General features: G+C 49.3%; 1 protein-coding gene across 1 annotated transcript in view; it reads left to right on the forward strand.

The window, feature by feature from the left end:
- Window positions 1-16487: 16487 nt before the first annotated feature.
- Window positions 16488-18432, forward strand: part of LOC119968048 — a 57692-nt gene continuing 55747 nt past the window's right edge. The window contains exon 1 of the mRNA XM_038801146.1: window positions 16488-17095. The gene's annotated coding sequence lies outside the window, so the exon portion shown is untranslated. The remainder of the gene's footprint in view (window positions 17096-18432) is intronic.

An 18432-nucleotide genomic window follows, 5' to 3' on the forward strand; every position in this document is an offset into this window, starting at 1 on the left:
CACACAAACACACACCCAGTGATCGGCAATGGCCACACAGACACACACCCAGTGATCGGCAATGGCCACACACACACCCGTGATCGGCAATGGCCACACACACACACACCCAGTCATAGGCAATGGCCACACACAAACACACACCCAGTGATCGGCAATGGCCACACAGACACACACCCAGTGATCGGCAATGGCCACACAGACACACACCCAGTGATCGGCAATGGCCACACACACACCCCGTGATCGGCAATGGCCACACACACACCCAGTGATCGGCAATGGCCACACAGACACACACCCAGTGATCGGCAATGGCCACACACACACACACACCGTGATCGGCAATGGCCACACACAGACACACACCCAGTCATCGGCAATGGCCACACAGACACACACACCCAGTGATCGGCAATGGCCACACATACACACCCAGTGATCGGCAATGGCCACACACACTCACCCAGTCATCGGCAATGGCCACACACACACCCAGTGATCGGCAATGGCCACACACACTCACCCAGTGATCGGCAATGGCCACACACACACACACCCAGTGATCGGCAATGGCCACACATACTCACCCAGTGATCGGCAATGGCCACACACACACACACACCCAGTCATCGGCAATGGCCACACACACACCCCGTGATCGGCAATGACCACACACACTCACACACCCAGTCATCGGCAATGGACACACACACACACAACCAGTGATCGGCAATGGCCACACACACACCCAGTGATCGGCAATGGCCACACAGACACCCAGTGATCGGCAATGGCCACACACACACGCACAGTGATCGGCAATGGACACACACACACACACACACAGTGATTGGCAATGGCCACACACACACACAGTGATCGGCAATGGCCACACACACACACACACACACAGTGATCGGCAATGGCCACACACACACACAGTGATCGGCAATGGCCACACACACACACACCCAGTGATCGGCAATGGCCACACACACACACACACACAGTGATTGGCAATGGCCACACACACACACACAGTCATCGGCAATGGCCACACACACACACGCGCACAGCGATCGGCAATGGCCACACACACACACAGTGATTGGCAATGGCCACACACACACACACAGTCATCGGCAATGGCCACACACACACACACACACACCCAGTGATCGGCAATGGCCACACACACACCCAGTGATCGGCAATGGCCACACATACACACACACAGTGATTGGCAATGGCCACACACACACACCCAGTCATTGGCAATAGCCACACACACACTCAACCAGTGATCGGCAATGGCCACACAGACACACACAGTGATCGGCAATGGCCACACACACACACCCAGTGATCGGCAATGGCCACACACAGTGACCGGCAATGGCCACACACACACACAGTGATCGGCAATGGCCACACACACACACACACACACCCGTGATCGGCAATGGCCACACACACACAGTGATTGACAATGGGCACACACACACACCAGTGATCGGCAATGGCCACACACACACCCAGCGATCGGCAATGGCCACACACACACACACACACAGTGATTGGCAATGGCCACACACACACACACAGTATTCGGCAATGGCCACACACACAAACCCAGTGATCGGCAATGGCCACACACACACCCAGTGATCGGCAATGGCCACACATACACACACACAGTGATTGGCAATGGCCACACACACACACCCAGTCATTGGCAATAGCCACACACACACTCAACCAGTGATCGGCAATGGCCACACACACACACACAGTGATTTGCAATGGCCACACACACACAGTAATTGACAATGGGCACACACACACACCAGTGATCGGCAATGGCCACACACACACCCAGTGATCGGCAATGGCCACACACACACACACACCCGTGATCGGCAATGGCCACACAGACACACACACAGTGATCGGCAATGGCCACACACGCACACCCAGTGATCGGCAATGGCCACACACAGTGACCGGCAATGGCCACACACACACACAGTGATCCAGCGAGGATGGACATCTTGCCAAGGTCATCCCCACACCCCCACTACTGGCCTTCAAACAACCGCGCAACCTCAAACAAACCATTGTTTGCAGCAAATTACCCAGCCTTCAGAACAGCAACCACAACACCACAAAACCCTGCCAGGGTAATCTCTGCAAGACATGCCAGATCATCGACATGGACACCACCATTACACGTGGAAACACCACCCACCAGGTACGCGGCGCATACTCGTGCGACTCGACCAATGTAGTCTACCTCATACGCTGCAGGAAAGGATGTCCCGAAGCGTGGTACATTGGCGAGACCATGCAGACACTGCGACAACGAATAAACGGGCATCGTGCGACTATCAACAGGCAGGACTGTTCCCTTCCAGTTGGGGAACACTTCAGCAGTCAAGGACATTCAGCCTCTGATCTCCGGGTCAGCATTCTACAAGGAGGCCTTCAGGAGACGCGACAACGCAAAATTGCTGAGCAAAAACTTATAGCTAAGTTCCGCACGCATGAATGCGGACTCAACCGGGATCTGGGATTCATGTCGCATTACATTCGGCCCCCACCAACAAGCCTGGACTTGCAGAGGCCTACCGACTGAACTGGCTTGGGACAATTCACACCTCTTTAACCTGGAGTTACCTCTCTCTCTGCATCTTTGATGATTTGATTGCCTGCAGGTGCTCGCATTCCGGGGCATCTCTGACTGTGTCTATATAAACATTTCTGGAACAAGCCTTTCCATTCACCTGAAGAAGGAGCCGTGCTCCGAAAGCTCGTGTTTGAAACAAACCTGTTGGACTTTAACCTGGTGTTGTAAGACTTCTTACTGTGCTCACCCCAGTCCAACGCCGGCATCTCCACAACACAGTGATCGGCAATGGCCACACACACACACACACACACACACGTGATCGGCAATGGCCACACACACACACACACCCAGTGATCGGCAATGGCCACACACAGTGACCGGCAATGGCCACACACACACACAGTGATCGGCAATGGCCACACACACACACACACACCCGTGATCGGCAATGGCCACACACACACACACACAGTGATTGAAAATGGGCACACACACACACCAGTGATCGGCAATGGCCACACACACACCCAGCGATCGGCAATGGCCACACACACACACACACACAGTGATTGGCAATGGCCACACACACACACACCAGTATTCGGCAATGGCCACACACACACACACACACACCCAGTGATCGGCAATGGCCACACACACACCCAGTGATCGGCAATGGCCACACATACACACACACAGTGATTGGCAATGGCCACACACACACACCCAGTCATTGGCAATAGCCACACACACACTCAACCAGTGATCGGCAATGGCCACACACACACACACAGTGATTGGCAATGGCCACACACACACAGTGATCGGCAATGGCCACACACACACACACACCCGTGATCGGCAATGGCCACACAGACACACACACAGTGATCGGCAATGGCCACACACACACACCCAGTGATCGGCAATGGCCACACACAGTGACCGGCAATGGCCACACACACACACAGTGATCGGCAATGGCCACACACACACACACACACCCGTGATCGGCAATGGCCACACACACACACACACCCGTGATCGGCAATGGCCACACACACACACCCAGTCATCGGCAATGGCCACACAGACACACACACCCAGTCATCGGCAATGGCCACACAGACACACACCCAGTCATCGGCAATGGCCACACACACAAACACCCAGTGATCGGCAATGGCCACACACACACCCCGTGATCGGCAATGGCCACACACACACCCAGTGATAGGCAATGGCCACACAGACACACACCCAGTGATCGGCAATGGCCACACAGACACACCCAGTGATCGGCAATGGCCACACACACACACACACACCGTGATCGGCAATGGCCACACACACACACCCAGTGATCGGCAATGGCCACACACACACACCCCGTGATCGGCAATGGCCACACAGACACACACCCAGTCATCGGCAATGGCCACACACACACACCCAGTCATCGGCAATGGCCACACAGACACACCCAGTCATCGGCAATGGCCACACAGACACACAGTGATCGGCAATGGCCACACACACAAACCCCGTGATCGGCAATGGCCACACACACACACACCCAGTGATCGGCAATGGCCACACACACACACACCCAGTGATCGGCAATGGCCACGCACACTCACCCAGTCATCGGCAATGGCCACACACACTCACCCAGTCATCGGCAATGGCCACACACACACCCCGTGATCGGCAATGGCCACACACACACCCAGTGATCGGCAATGGCCACACACACTCACCCAGTGATCGGCAATGGCCACACACACACACCCAGTGATCGGCAATGGCCACACACACACACACACCCAGTCATCGGCAATGGACACACACACACCCAGTGATCGGCAATGGCCACACAGACACACACCCAGTGGTCGGCAATGGCCACACAGACACACACCCAGTCATCGGCAATGGCCACACACACACCCAGTGATCGGCAATGGCCACACACACACACACACACAGTGATCGGCAATGGACACACACACACACACACACAGTGATTGGCAATGGCCACACACACACACAGTGATCGGCAATGGCCACACACACACACACACACACACAGTGATCGGCAATGGCCACACACACTCACCCAGTGATCGGCAATGGCCACACACACACCCCGTGATCGGCAATGACCACACACACTCACACACCCAGTCATCGGCAATGGACACACACACACACACAACCAGTGATCGGCAATGGCCACACACACACCCAGTGATCGGCAATGGCCACACAGACACCCAGTGATCGGCAATGGCCACACACACACACACACTCAGCGAGCGGCAATGGACACACACACACACACACACTGATTGGCAATGGCCACACACACACACACAGTGATCGGCAATGGCCACACACACACACACACACAGTGATCGGCAATGGCCACACATACACACACACAGTGATTGGCAATGGCCACACACACACACACAGTGATCGGCAATGGCCACACACACACACAGTGATTGGCAATGGCCACACACACACACACAGCGATCGGCAATGGCCACACACACACACACACACACAGTGATTGGCAATGGCCACACACACACACCCAGTGATCGGCAATGGCCACACACACACCCAGTGATCGGTAATGGCCACACATACACACACCCAGTCATTGGCAATAGCCACACACACACTCAACCAGTGATCGGCAATGGCCACACACACACACACAGTGATTGGCAATGGCCACACACACACAGTGATTGACAATGGGCACACACACACACCAGTGATTGGCAATGGCCACACACACACCCAGTGATCGGCAATGGACACACACACACACACCCGTGATCGGCAATGGCCACACAGACACACATACAGTGATCGGCAATGGCCACACACACACACCCAGTGATCGGCAATGGCCACACACAGTGACCGGCAATGGCCACACACACACACCCAGTGACCGGCAATGGCCACACACAGTGATCGGCTAAGGCCACACACACACACACACACCCGTGATCGGCAATGGCCACACACACACACACACCCGTGATCGGCAATGGCCACACACACACACACACCCGTGATCGGCAATGGCCACACACACACACACACCCGTGATCGGCAATGGCCACACACACACACACACCCGTGATCGGCAATGGCCACACAGACACACACACACAGTGATCGGCAATGGCCACAATACACACACACAGTGATCGGCAATGGCCACACACACACACACCCAGTGATCGGCAATGGCCACACAGACACACACACCCAGTCATCGGCAATGGCCACACAGACACACACACCCAGTCATCGGCAATGGCCACACAGACACACACACCCAGTCATCGGCAATGGCCACACACACACACCCAGTGATCGGGAATGACCACACACACGCACATACACACACGGCTGATCGGCCATGGGTGGAGCCAGACACACCTCAGCTCATAACATCCTCACTTCCTCACACCCTCACACCCCTACACCAGACACCCTCAAACACACCTTCACATCTCTACACCCTCACACTCTCACATACAGCCTCACACCATCACACCCTCACACACTCACACACTCACAGCCACACACCCTTACACCCTCACACACTCACACTCATACCCTTACACACTCATACCCTCACATCTTCACATACTCACACACACATACTCACAGCCTCACACCCCTACACCCTCACACTCTCACATACAGCCTCACACCATCACACCCTCACACACTCACACACTCACAGCCACACACCCTTACACCCTCACACACTCACACTCATACCCTTACACACTCATACCCTCACATCTTCACATACTCACACACACATACTACAGCCTCACACCACTTCTCCCTCACACACTCACACCCTCACAGCCTCACACCCCTACATCCTCACACACTCACACTCATACCCTTACACACTCATACCCTCACATCTTCACATACTCACACTCACCTACAGCCTCACACCACTACTCCCTCACGCACTCACACCCTCACACGCACCCTCACATCCCTACACCCTCACACCCTCACACACTCACAGCCTCACAATCCTACACCCTCACACACTCACACTCACACCCTTACACACTCATACCCTCACATCTTCACATACTCACACACACATACTCACAGCCTCACACCACTTCTCCCTCACGCACTTACACCCTCACACGCACCCTCAGACACTCACATACTCACACCCAAACACCCTTACACACACCCACACCCTCACACGCTCAGACACACACCCCTGGATCCTCACACACTCACACTCCCACACACTCACACCCTCACACACTCACACCCTCACACCCCTACACCCTCACATCCTCACACCCCTACATCCACACACACTCACACTCTCACACCCTCACACCATCACACCCTCACACACTCATACCTTCACACCCCTACACCCTCACACACACCCTCACACACTCGCACCTTCACACACACACCCACACGCACACACTCACGCCCTCACAAGCTCACACACGCACCCCAACACCCTCACTACCTCACACACTCACACACTCACACCCTTACACACTCATACCCTCACACCCCTACACCCTCGCACCGTCACACCCTCACACTCTCACACCGTCACACCCTCACACCTCACACCCTCACATCATCACACCCTCACAATTATATTTAACACTACCCTTTCCTGCTACATGGATAATGTGGACAGTTAGATCTAGATATTCTGGGCAGCACAGTGGCCTAGTGGTTAGCACAACCGCCTCGGCGCTGAGGTCCCAGGTTCGATCCCGGCTCTTATTTGCACATTTTCCCCGTGTCAGCGTGGGTTCCGCCCCCACAACCCAAAAATGTGCAGAATAGGTGGATTGGCCACCCTAAATTGCCCCTTAATTGGAAAAAATAATTGGCTAATGTAAATTTATTTTTTAAAAATCTAGATTTTCGCAGGTTGGTAAACATTCCCTGTAGCTAGGGTCACATGTGTGGGAGCAGGTGAACAGTCTGCAATGGCATCAGTCCACGTCCCACTGCCAGTTGGCTAAACCTGTTATGCTGTTGCAGAGGATATAACTGTTGTTCACCTTCATCAAATCAATCATGAAACCGGTTTCAGTTACATCCTTCCTCCTCCGTTCACTGCTTCATGTCCTTTTCTATCTGATACACTCTCCCATTTCCTATCTCCTCCCCTCGTTTCCTCTACCCCCCCCCCCACTCCAAACCCACCCCCCTCCCCACCCCACCCCACAGTTCAAAAATCGCATTTCCCGTCTTTTGTGTCGTCTATTTCTCTATGTTTCTCGGGCACCATGCAGTTCCTGTTTTCTGTTTCAAAGATAGTTTTGATATCTCCAAGTTAAATTTAGGGCAAATGACCTCAAATTCCGCTTTAAAATTTCGCTTTAAAACGCCCTTCCGTTGAAATTCGATCATTGATCCTGTGCTTCTGGCAAGAGCTGCTGGACAATCCCTGCCCAGTCATCTCTGAAGCACCTCGACGTCATTGCCCACACTGCCACCACACCTCCTGCTGCTTCCGGGTTTCTATCATTGTTGATGATTCGGTACAATCAGTGTAGGAGATTGGAAGATGAGTGCGTGGACCGGGCACTGGGAGAGGAGATATCCCGTGCTCCTCCTCACCGTTAATATTGTAGCTAATTTAAAATAAATGTGTAATGCTCCAATGACAAACTACTGACCAGTTTTGAATTATTTGAAGTATTTGAGTGAAGGGATATAGCAACACATTCTTCAATTGCTCTCTAAATTTTGTCTGGGTAATTGCGTAAATAGCAGTGTTTGTGCAGCAACTCAAGAGCTGCAGCATGAAGCCGATTTCCATCACAAAATAATCCAGACTGATAGACTGATATCCAAAATAATACAAGCGGCTCCATATACAATAGATAGTTAGTACTGACCATAACAATATAAAATTGGCCGAGATAACAAACAGTAAAATGATGGATTTCCTCCGACTTTCCATTTCTGGGTCCCTTATCATCCCTTGTTCCAAATTAAAGCGAGAAAGAGGAAAATGGCCATGCAGGCAATGGAACGCCTCATGAACCCAAAGCAGTTTGTGGTCGCAGCGACCAGCAGTAGCAGAGTAGGCCAGTGTCCCGTATGGGAGCTGGATGAGGGGGGATCTTATAGAAACATTTAAAATTATGAAGGGAATAGATAGGATAGATGCGGGCAGGTTGTTTCCACTGGCGGGTGACAGCAGAACTAGGGGGCATAGCCTCAAAATAAGGGGAAGTAGATTTAGGACTGAGTTTCGGAGGAACTTCTTCACCCAAAGGGTTGTGAATCTATGGAATTCCTTGCCCAGTGAAGCAGTTGAGGCTCCTTCATTACATGTTTTTAAGGTAAAGATAGATAGTTTTTTGAAGAATAAAGGGATTAAGGGTTATGGTGTTCGGGCCGGAAAGTGGAGCTGAGTCCACAAAAGATCAGCCATGATCTAATTGAATGGCGGAGCAGGCTCGAGGGGCCAGATGGCCTACTCCTGCTCCTAGTTCTTATGTTCTTATGTTCTTATGGAACTCAGGAAGTATCTCAAAGGGAAAGGATTGCCCCTTTGGTGTGAGTTTTTACATAGAATTACATAGAACTACATAGAACAGTACAGCACAGAACAGGCCCTTCGGCCCTCGATGTTGTGCCGAGCAATGATCACCCTACTTAAACCCACGTAACCCAACAATCCCCCCATTAACCTTGCACTACGGGCAATTTAGCATGGCCAATCCACCTAACCCGCACATCTTTGGACTGTGGGAGGAAACCGGAGCACCCGGAGGAAACCCACGCACACACGGGGAGGACGTGCAGACTCCACACAGACAGTGACCCAGCCGGGAATCGAACCTGGGACCCTGGAGCTGTGAAGCATTGATGCTAACCACCATGCTACCGTGAGGCCCCATTGTGTGAATGAGGAGACAGGTCCCGGGAGTATAGGACATATTTGGTGGGAGAACCTTTCTCAAATTCACAAGAAGAGTTTAGGAAAAGCACGCAAGCCGACCAACACACACTCTCTCTCACACACTCTCTCATACACACGCTCTCACACACACTGCCACATACATTCTCATACACACTCTCTCACATACACATTCTCTCATGCACACTCTCTCACCATACACATTCTCTCACACACTACATACTCTATTGCTCACTCTTTCACACACTATCTCTCACACTCTCTCATGCGCACTTACACACTCTCTCTAACACACTCCCTCTCACTCACTCTCTCACACATACTCTTTCTCACACACTCTTTCTCAAACTCTCTACACACTTGCACACACACGTTCTCACACTCACACTCTCATACGCACTTTCACATTCTCTATAACATTCTCCCTTTCACTCACTCTCTCACACACTCTCTCACACACACTCTCTCACACACTCTCTCACACACACTCTCATACACACTCTCATACACACTCTGTCACACACACTGTCACACACACACACTGTCACATACACTCCCATAAACACTCTCACTTACACATTCTCTCATGCACACTCCCTCACACTCACATACTCTCTCACACATTCTCTCTCACACACTCTCTCACACACGCTCTATCAAACAAACTCTCTCACATCCACACACTCTTACACACTCTCACATACACATCTCAGACACTCTCTCACACACTTTACACACTCTATCACGCACAAGCTATCACACACTACACACTGTGATTCACACTCTCTACACACACGTTCTCACACACACTTTCTCACACACACTATCACACAAACGTTACACACACTCTCTCATCACATGCTGACACACTCTCGCACACTCTCCCACACTCTCTCTCACACTCTACACACTCTCACACACACACTTTCTCACACACATTCTATCACCCACACTCACCCTCATCCACACACTCTCTATCTCAGACACAATCTCTCACATACACTCTCACACACTCTCACTCTCACTCTATCTCTCACACACACACACACATATTCTCCCAGCAACATTCTCTCACACGCTATCTCACACCCTCTCTCACACCCTCTCCTCTTACACACTCCCTCATACACTCTCACAAACTCTCTTACATAACCTCCATCTCTCACACACTCTCACATACACTCTCTCAAACACTCTCTCTCTCACTCTATCTCACTCACAGTCTCACAAACATTCTCTCACGTCATCTCTCTCACACACACTCTAACACACACTCTCACAAACATTCTCTCACACACTCTCGCCCTCTTATCTCACACACTCTCACAAACTCTCTCTCACACATACACTCTTTCTCGCATACTCTCTCATACGCATAGAGCTCTATCACACCTCACTCACTCTCTCGCACACTCTCTTTCGCACACTCTCTCTCTCTCGCACACTCTCTCTTGCACAGACTCTCACATACGCAGTTACACACGCTCTCTCACACACTGCCTCACTCACTCTGGCACACAATCTCTCTCACACACCCTCGTACACTCTCTCTCGCACACTCTGGCACACTCACTCGTACACTCTCTCACACACTCTACTGCACACTCTATCACACTCTATCACACACTCTCTCGAATACACTCGCTCTCACTCTCTCGCACACTCTCTCGCACACACTCTTGCTTATGCTCTCCCGCACTCTCTCGCACACGCTCTCTCACACACTTTCACAATCCCTCTATCACTATCTCACACACTCTCTCACACACTCTCACACTCTCACACACTCTCGCACACTCTCGCTTACACATACACTCTCTCGCACACACATGCTTTCACACACACTCCCTCGCATACTATCACACACTCTTTCACACACATTCTGTCACCTACACTCTATCACACTATCTCTCACACTCACACACATTCTGTCACATACACTCCCATATAAACTCTCACGTGCACACTCTCTCGTCATACACATCACACACTCTACACACTCTGTCACTCACTCTTTCACACACTCTCTCACAATCTATAATGCGCACGTACACACTCTCTCTAACACTCTACCTCTCACACTCTCTCACACATACTCTTTCTCACACACTCTCACTCACTCTCTCTTCACACTCTGTCATTCACTATTTCACACACTATCACATTCTCTCATATGCACTTACACACTCTCTAACACACTCCCGTTCACGTACTCTCTCGCACACTATTTCGCACACACTCTCTCACACACTCTCTCATGCACTCTCACACACACTCTCTCACACACTCTCTCACACTCACATGCGCACTTACACACTTTCTCTAACACACTCCCTTTCACTCACTCTCCCGCACACACTCACTCTCATGCGCACTTACACACTCTCTTTAGCATACTCCCTTTCACTCAGACTCTCGCATATACTCTTTCTCACATACTCTCTCTCACTCTCTCTACACACTTGCTCACGCACACCTTCTCACACTATCACACTCTCTCATACGCATAGAGCTCTATCACAGCCTCACACTCTCTTGCACACTCTCTTTTGCACACTCTCACTCTCGCACACAATCTCACTCACACGCCCTCGCACACTCTCTCTTGCATACTCTGGCACACTCACTCGCACACTCTCTCTCTCGCACACTCTCTCTTGCACACACTTTCTCGCACACTCTCACACATTCTCCCTTTCACACCCTCTAATCACATACACACTTGCTCACGCACTCCCTCTCACTCACACTCTCTCTCTCACATACTCTATCACACACACTCTATCACTCACATTCTCTCGAACTCTCTCGCACACTCTCTCGCGCACACTCTCTTGCATTCATTCTCCCGCACTCTCTCGCACATGCTCTCTCTCACACACTTTCACAATCCCTTTCTCACTATCTCACACACTCTCTCACACACTCTCACACTCTCACACACTCTCGCACACTCTCTCTCACACATACACTCTCTCACAAACACATGCTTTCACACACACTCCATCGCACACTATCACACACTCTTTCACACACATTCTGTCAGATACACTCTATCACACTATCTCTCACACACTCACACACATTCTGTGACATACACTCCCATATAAACTCTCACGTGCACACTCTCTCATCATACACATCACACACTCTACACACTCTGTCACTCACTCTTTCACACACTCTCTCACAATCTATCATGCGCACATACACACTCTCTCTAACACTCTACCTCTCACACTCTCTCACACATACTCTTTCTCACACACTCTCTCTCACTCTCTCTACACACTCTGTCATTCACTATTTCACACACTATCACATTCTCTCATATGCACTTACACACTCTCTAACACACTCCCGTTCACTCACTCTCTCGCACACTTTTTCGCACACTCTCTCACGCACTCTCACACACACTCTCTCACACACTCTCTCACACTCACATGCGCACTTACACACTTTCTCTAACACACTCCCTTTCACTCACTCTCTCGCACACACTCACACTCATGCGCACTTACACACTCTCTTTAGCATACTCCCTTTCACTCAGACTCTCGCATATACTCTCTCACATACTCTCTCTCACTCTCTCTACACACTTGCTCACGCACACCTTCTCACACTATCACACTCTCTCATACGCACAGAGTTCTATCACACCCTCACTCACTCTCTCGCACACTCTCTTTCGCACACTCTCACTCTCGCACACAATCTCTCTCACACCCTCGCACACTCTCTCTTGCATACTCTGGCACACTCACTCGCACACTCTCTCTCTCACACTCTCTCTTGCACACTCTTTCTCGCACACTCTCTCCCACATTCTCCCTTTCACACCCTCTAATCACATACACACTTGCTCACGCACTCCCTCTCACTCACACTCTCTCTCACATACTCAATCACACACTCTATCACTCACACTCTCTCGAACTCTCTCGCACACTCTCTCGCGTACACTCTCTTGCATACGTTCTCCCGCACTCTCTCACACGCTCTCTCTCACACACTTTCACAATCCCTCTCTCACTATCTCACACACTCTCTCACACACTCTCGCACACTCTCTCTCACGCATACACTCTCTCACAAACACATGCTCTCACACACACTCCCTCGCACGCTATCACATACTCTTTCACACACATTCTGTCACATACACTTTATCACACTATCTCTCACACACGCACATTCTGTGACATTCACTCTCATATAAACTCTCATGTGCACACTCTCTCATCATACACATCACACACTCTACACACTCTGTCACTCACTCTTTCACACACTCTCTCACAATCTATCATGCGCATGTACACACTCTCTCTAACACTCTACCTCTCACACTCTCTCACACATACTCTTTCTCACACACTCTCTCTCACTCTCTCTACACACTCTGTCATTCACTATTTTACACACTATCACATTCTCTCATCTGCACTTACACACTCTCTAACACACTCCCTTTCACTCACTCTCTCGCACACTCTTTCGTACACACTCACTCTCATGCGCACTTACACTCTTTCTCTAGAACACTCCCTTTCACTCACTCTCTCGCACACTCTTTATCACACACTCTCTCGCACTCTCTCGCACCCTCTATTTTGCACACTCTGTCACACTCACAGACTCTTTCACACATTCTCACACACACTCTCTCCCTCTCTCTACACACTTGCTCACACACACTGTCTCACACTCTATCACACTCTCTCATATGCACTTACACGCTCTCTCTAACACACTCCCTTTCACTCACTCTCTCACACATACTCTTTATCACACACACTCTCTTGCACCCTCTATTTCGCACGCTCTGTCACACTCACAGACTCTCTCACACATTCTCACACGCACTCTCTCACACACACTCTCTCTCATACTCTCACACACCCTCTCTCACGCACACAATCTCTCACACACTCCCTCACACACTATCGCACACTCTCTCACACAAACTGTCACATACACACTCTCTCACACACACACTGTCACACACATTCTCTCACACACATTCTCTCACACACACTCTCACACACACTGTCACACACACTGTCACATACAATCTCATACACACTCTCTCAGACACAAATTATGTTATGCGCATTCCCTCACAAACACTCCGACACTCTCACACATTCTTTCTCACATTCTCGGAAACACACACTCTCACACACTTTCTCCCACAGACACATTATCTCACAAACCCTCTCTCACCCACTCTATCACACTGCACACTGTCATACACACGTTCTCATATACTCTTTCTCTCACACACTCTATCACACAAACTTCGCACACTCTCTCACACATTCCCTCACTCACTCTCTCTCAGACACACTCTCTCTCACACTCTCTACACTCACACAGACTTTCTCACTCACATTCTCTCACCCACACTATCACACACTCTCACACACACTATCACAAACACGCTCTCACACATTTTCTCACACAGTCTACCACACACTCTCACATGCAACTCTCTCTCACACACACACTCTATCACGCACTGTCTCTCGCACCCTCAGTCACACGCATTCATCCTCTAACACACACTCACACACATTCTCTGACACGCGCTCCCTCACAAACATTCTCCATCACACTCTCTCACACAACTCACGGTAGCATTGTGGACAGCACAATTGCTTCACAGCTCCAGGGTCCCAGGTTCGATTCCCGGCTGGGTCATTGTCTGTGCGGAGTCTGCACATCCTCACCGTGTGTGCGTGGGTTTCCTCCGGGTGCTCCGGTTTCCTCCCACAGTCCAAAGATGTGCAGGTTAGGTGGATTGGCCATGATAAATTACCCTTCATGTCCAAAATTGCCCTTAGTGTTTGGTGGGGTTACTGGGTTATGGGGATAGGGTGGAGATGTTGACCTTTCGTCGGGTACTCTTTCCAAGAGCCGGTGCAGACTCGATGGGCCAATTAGCCTCCTTCTGCACTGTAAATTCTATAAACTCTCTTAAACACTCTCTGAAACACTTTCTCACGCACTTTCTCACACACACTCACTCACATTCTCTCACACTCTCCCACACATTCTATCACACTCTCGCTCACACAATCTCTCACTCACACACCCTCTCTTACACACAATCTCTCACACACATTCTCTCTCACACACCCACACACACTCACACATAAACTCTCTCATACACTCTCACACACACTCTCTCTCACACTTTCCCTCACACATTCTCTCACACACTCTCAGCATTATTCTCTAACACACACTCCCACACACTCCTTTTTACCGTCTATCTCTCACCGTCTCTCTCTCTCTCTCTCCCTCGTCTATCTCTGGTTTCCACTTTCTCTCTCAACCTCTTTTCACTTACCCTCTTCCTCACTGACCCTCCTTCACTCCTCTCGATATCTTTCTTTTTCACCTTTCACTCTATTTCTCTTGCACTCTATTTTCTATCGGCGCCTCACATGTACCAGCTCCCGTTTCCCTCACATCTCCCAGTTGAAGTGCGTGTATCTGATGGAGGGCCGGTATCAGTTAGAGACGGGTTATTTGTTTTCACAGCTAAATATGTATTTTCTCTGCTCAGTGAGATGACGTGTTTGTTTCTGCTGCAGTTTGTGAGATTGCTGAGCTTCCAATGTTTCAAAAATGTTTTCTGAGTTTGTGGAGCTGCATCAGATTTAGGTTTGGAATCATTTACATTGACCGTCAAATACTTGCAGAATTTCCAATCTTTGAAAATTGCTTTTTATGCTCAGCCTGATTCCTTTAAATGACAGAGCTGAATGCTCAGAGTTAAAGAAGCAGTTACACCCCAGAGTGCAGTGGACCCACCCAGAGCAACACACTGACAATTGGAACTGAATCACTGAATAGTCACAGTTACAGAGACGGATAGCACTGAAACAATCTGAGATCGAGAGATGGGACTGATGGTGTGGATCAATGTGATCAACACAGTCCAGTGTTTTGAAACTCTTTACTCACTCCAAAGTAATATTTTCTATCACTGAACACAATGAGTAATCTGTTTATTCATATCTTTACAAAAAAACAGGTTTAATAATGTCGCAATATCCCTGAGTAGTTTTTTCAGGGTTTAAGTTAAAGGCTTTGACAATATCTAACCCCAGGATTTATGACAGGGAGTCTGCCGGCAACACAAAGGGACACATCACTCCACACTGAACATGCCTACACCAATTAATATTGCTGGGAAAATATTCTACCCAATCCTTGCTGTTGTTGGTGTTCCCGGTAAGTGAACCACTGAAGTTGTGCAAATCTGTGTGGGAGCGCCTCTCTGAATGTGAACTGTGACTGAACATGTTTAATGTTGATCTCGCGCTCACTGCTGCACAGAAACCTGATTGATGATATAATTTACTGCAGTCAGATGTGTTTAAACATGTCTATGGTTTGAAACCCTTTCATTAACTGACAATAAACCTGTTTGTAACTCACGGGATATCTGATCAATGAAGGTATGATATTGAGTGGAATCTTGTATAATGTTTGATTGGACCTCAGAGAAGGCGATCTCTCTGAAGGAAGGTTTAATGGGGGTAAGAATAAAATTATACTGATTGTGTGTCACTAGCCAGAGTGAAATAGCCAATCTATTATCCATTTGTTACTGGAAATATCTGGCTGTATGGAATTGTATTCTGTGTGGGTCAGGAGCTCGACTCGCATAAATTGGTTCTATTTTGAAATAATGTATTTTATTGGTGAGTGATCGCTTCATCTCTCTCTATCTATCTGTATGTCCCCCCCCCCCCCCCCCCTCTCTCTCTCTCTCTCTCCCTCACTGTTTTATATTTGGAATAGATCGAAACAGGAAAACTTTGTCTGTGGTTTGAAGATGTTTGATATTTATTGTGTGAAGTGAAATGTCTCGATATCTGCATTTTCTATTGAACCTCTCCAACATAAACAGATATAACCCGCATTCTGATATTTAATAAAACCCACAATAATGCAGTAACTAATGGGTTTCTGATATTTTTCTCATTTCTACCAATCCTGAAATGAACTCCAATATTTGTTCAAAGATTCAGGGGCTACTGTAGCTCACTGGGCTAAATCGCTGGCTTTTAAAGCAGGCCAAGCAGGCCAGCAGCACGTTTCGATTCCCATTCCAGCCTCCCCGGACAGGCGCTGGAATGTGTCGACTAGGGTTTTTTTACAGTAACTTCATTGAAGCCTACTCGTGACAATAAGCGATTTTCATTTTCAATGCTATGGTTGTTTTGAAACTGCTTCAAATGATTTGCGAATCAGTTCACCTGAACCCAGACCCCCCTCCAGTCCATCCAGACACTTGTTTTCCAAGGAGTGATTAGGAGACTTATTGGTATGATCAAAATGTAGCAGCGGACACAGAAATACCCACTTTGCAAATTTATAGTTGAAGACTGATGTGTTGCTGTATTTGGTTGTATTCTTCCTCTATATTTACTGTCACTCTCAATTTGTCTTTGTCTGTAAACTCTGCAATTATCATTATGCTTCCCGATTCCATATTATTGATGTAAATAGTGAAGGAGAGTGATCCCAGAGGTGATCCTCCTGGAACACCACTTCCCACCTATCAGACTAAATCCCTTTAACCCCTCTCCCTGTTTTATGTGTGTGTCGCCAGCATGTGTCCATTCTGCTACCGTGTCCCCTAACTCCACTGGCTCTGAGATTACTCATCAATCCGTTATGTCGGATCTTACTGACGGCCTTTAGAAAATCAAACTGGTTAACATCGATCATTCTAATCACATCTGTCTCTTCTGATACTTATTGAAATAATACATCAAATCTGTCCAGA

Source organism: Scyliorhinus canicula, chromosome 6 (genome assembly GCF_902713615.1).
Source record: "Scyliorhinus canicula chromosome 6, sScyCan1.1, whole genome shotgun sequence".
Lineage (NCBI taxonomy): Eukaryota > Metazoa > Chordata > Chondrichthyes > Carcharhiniformes > Scyliorhinidae > Scyliorhinus > Scyliorhinus canicula.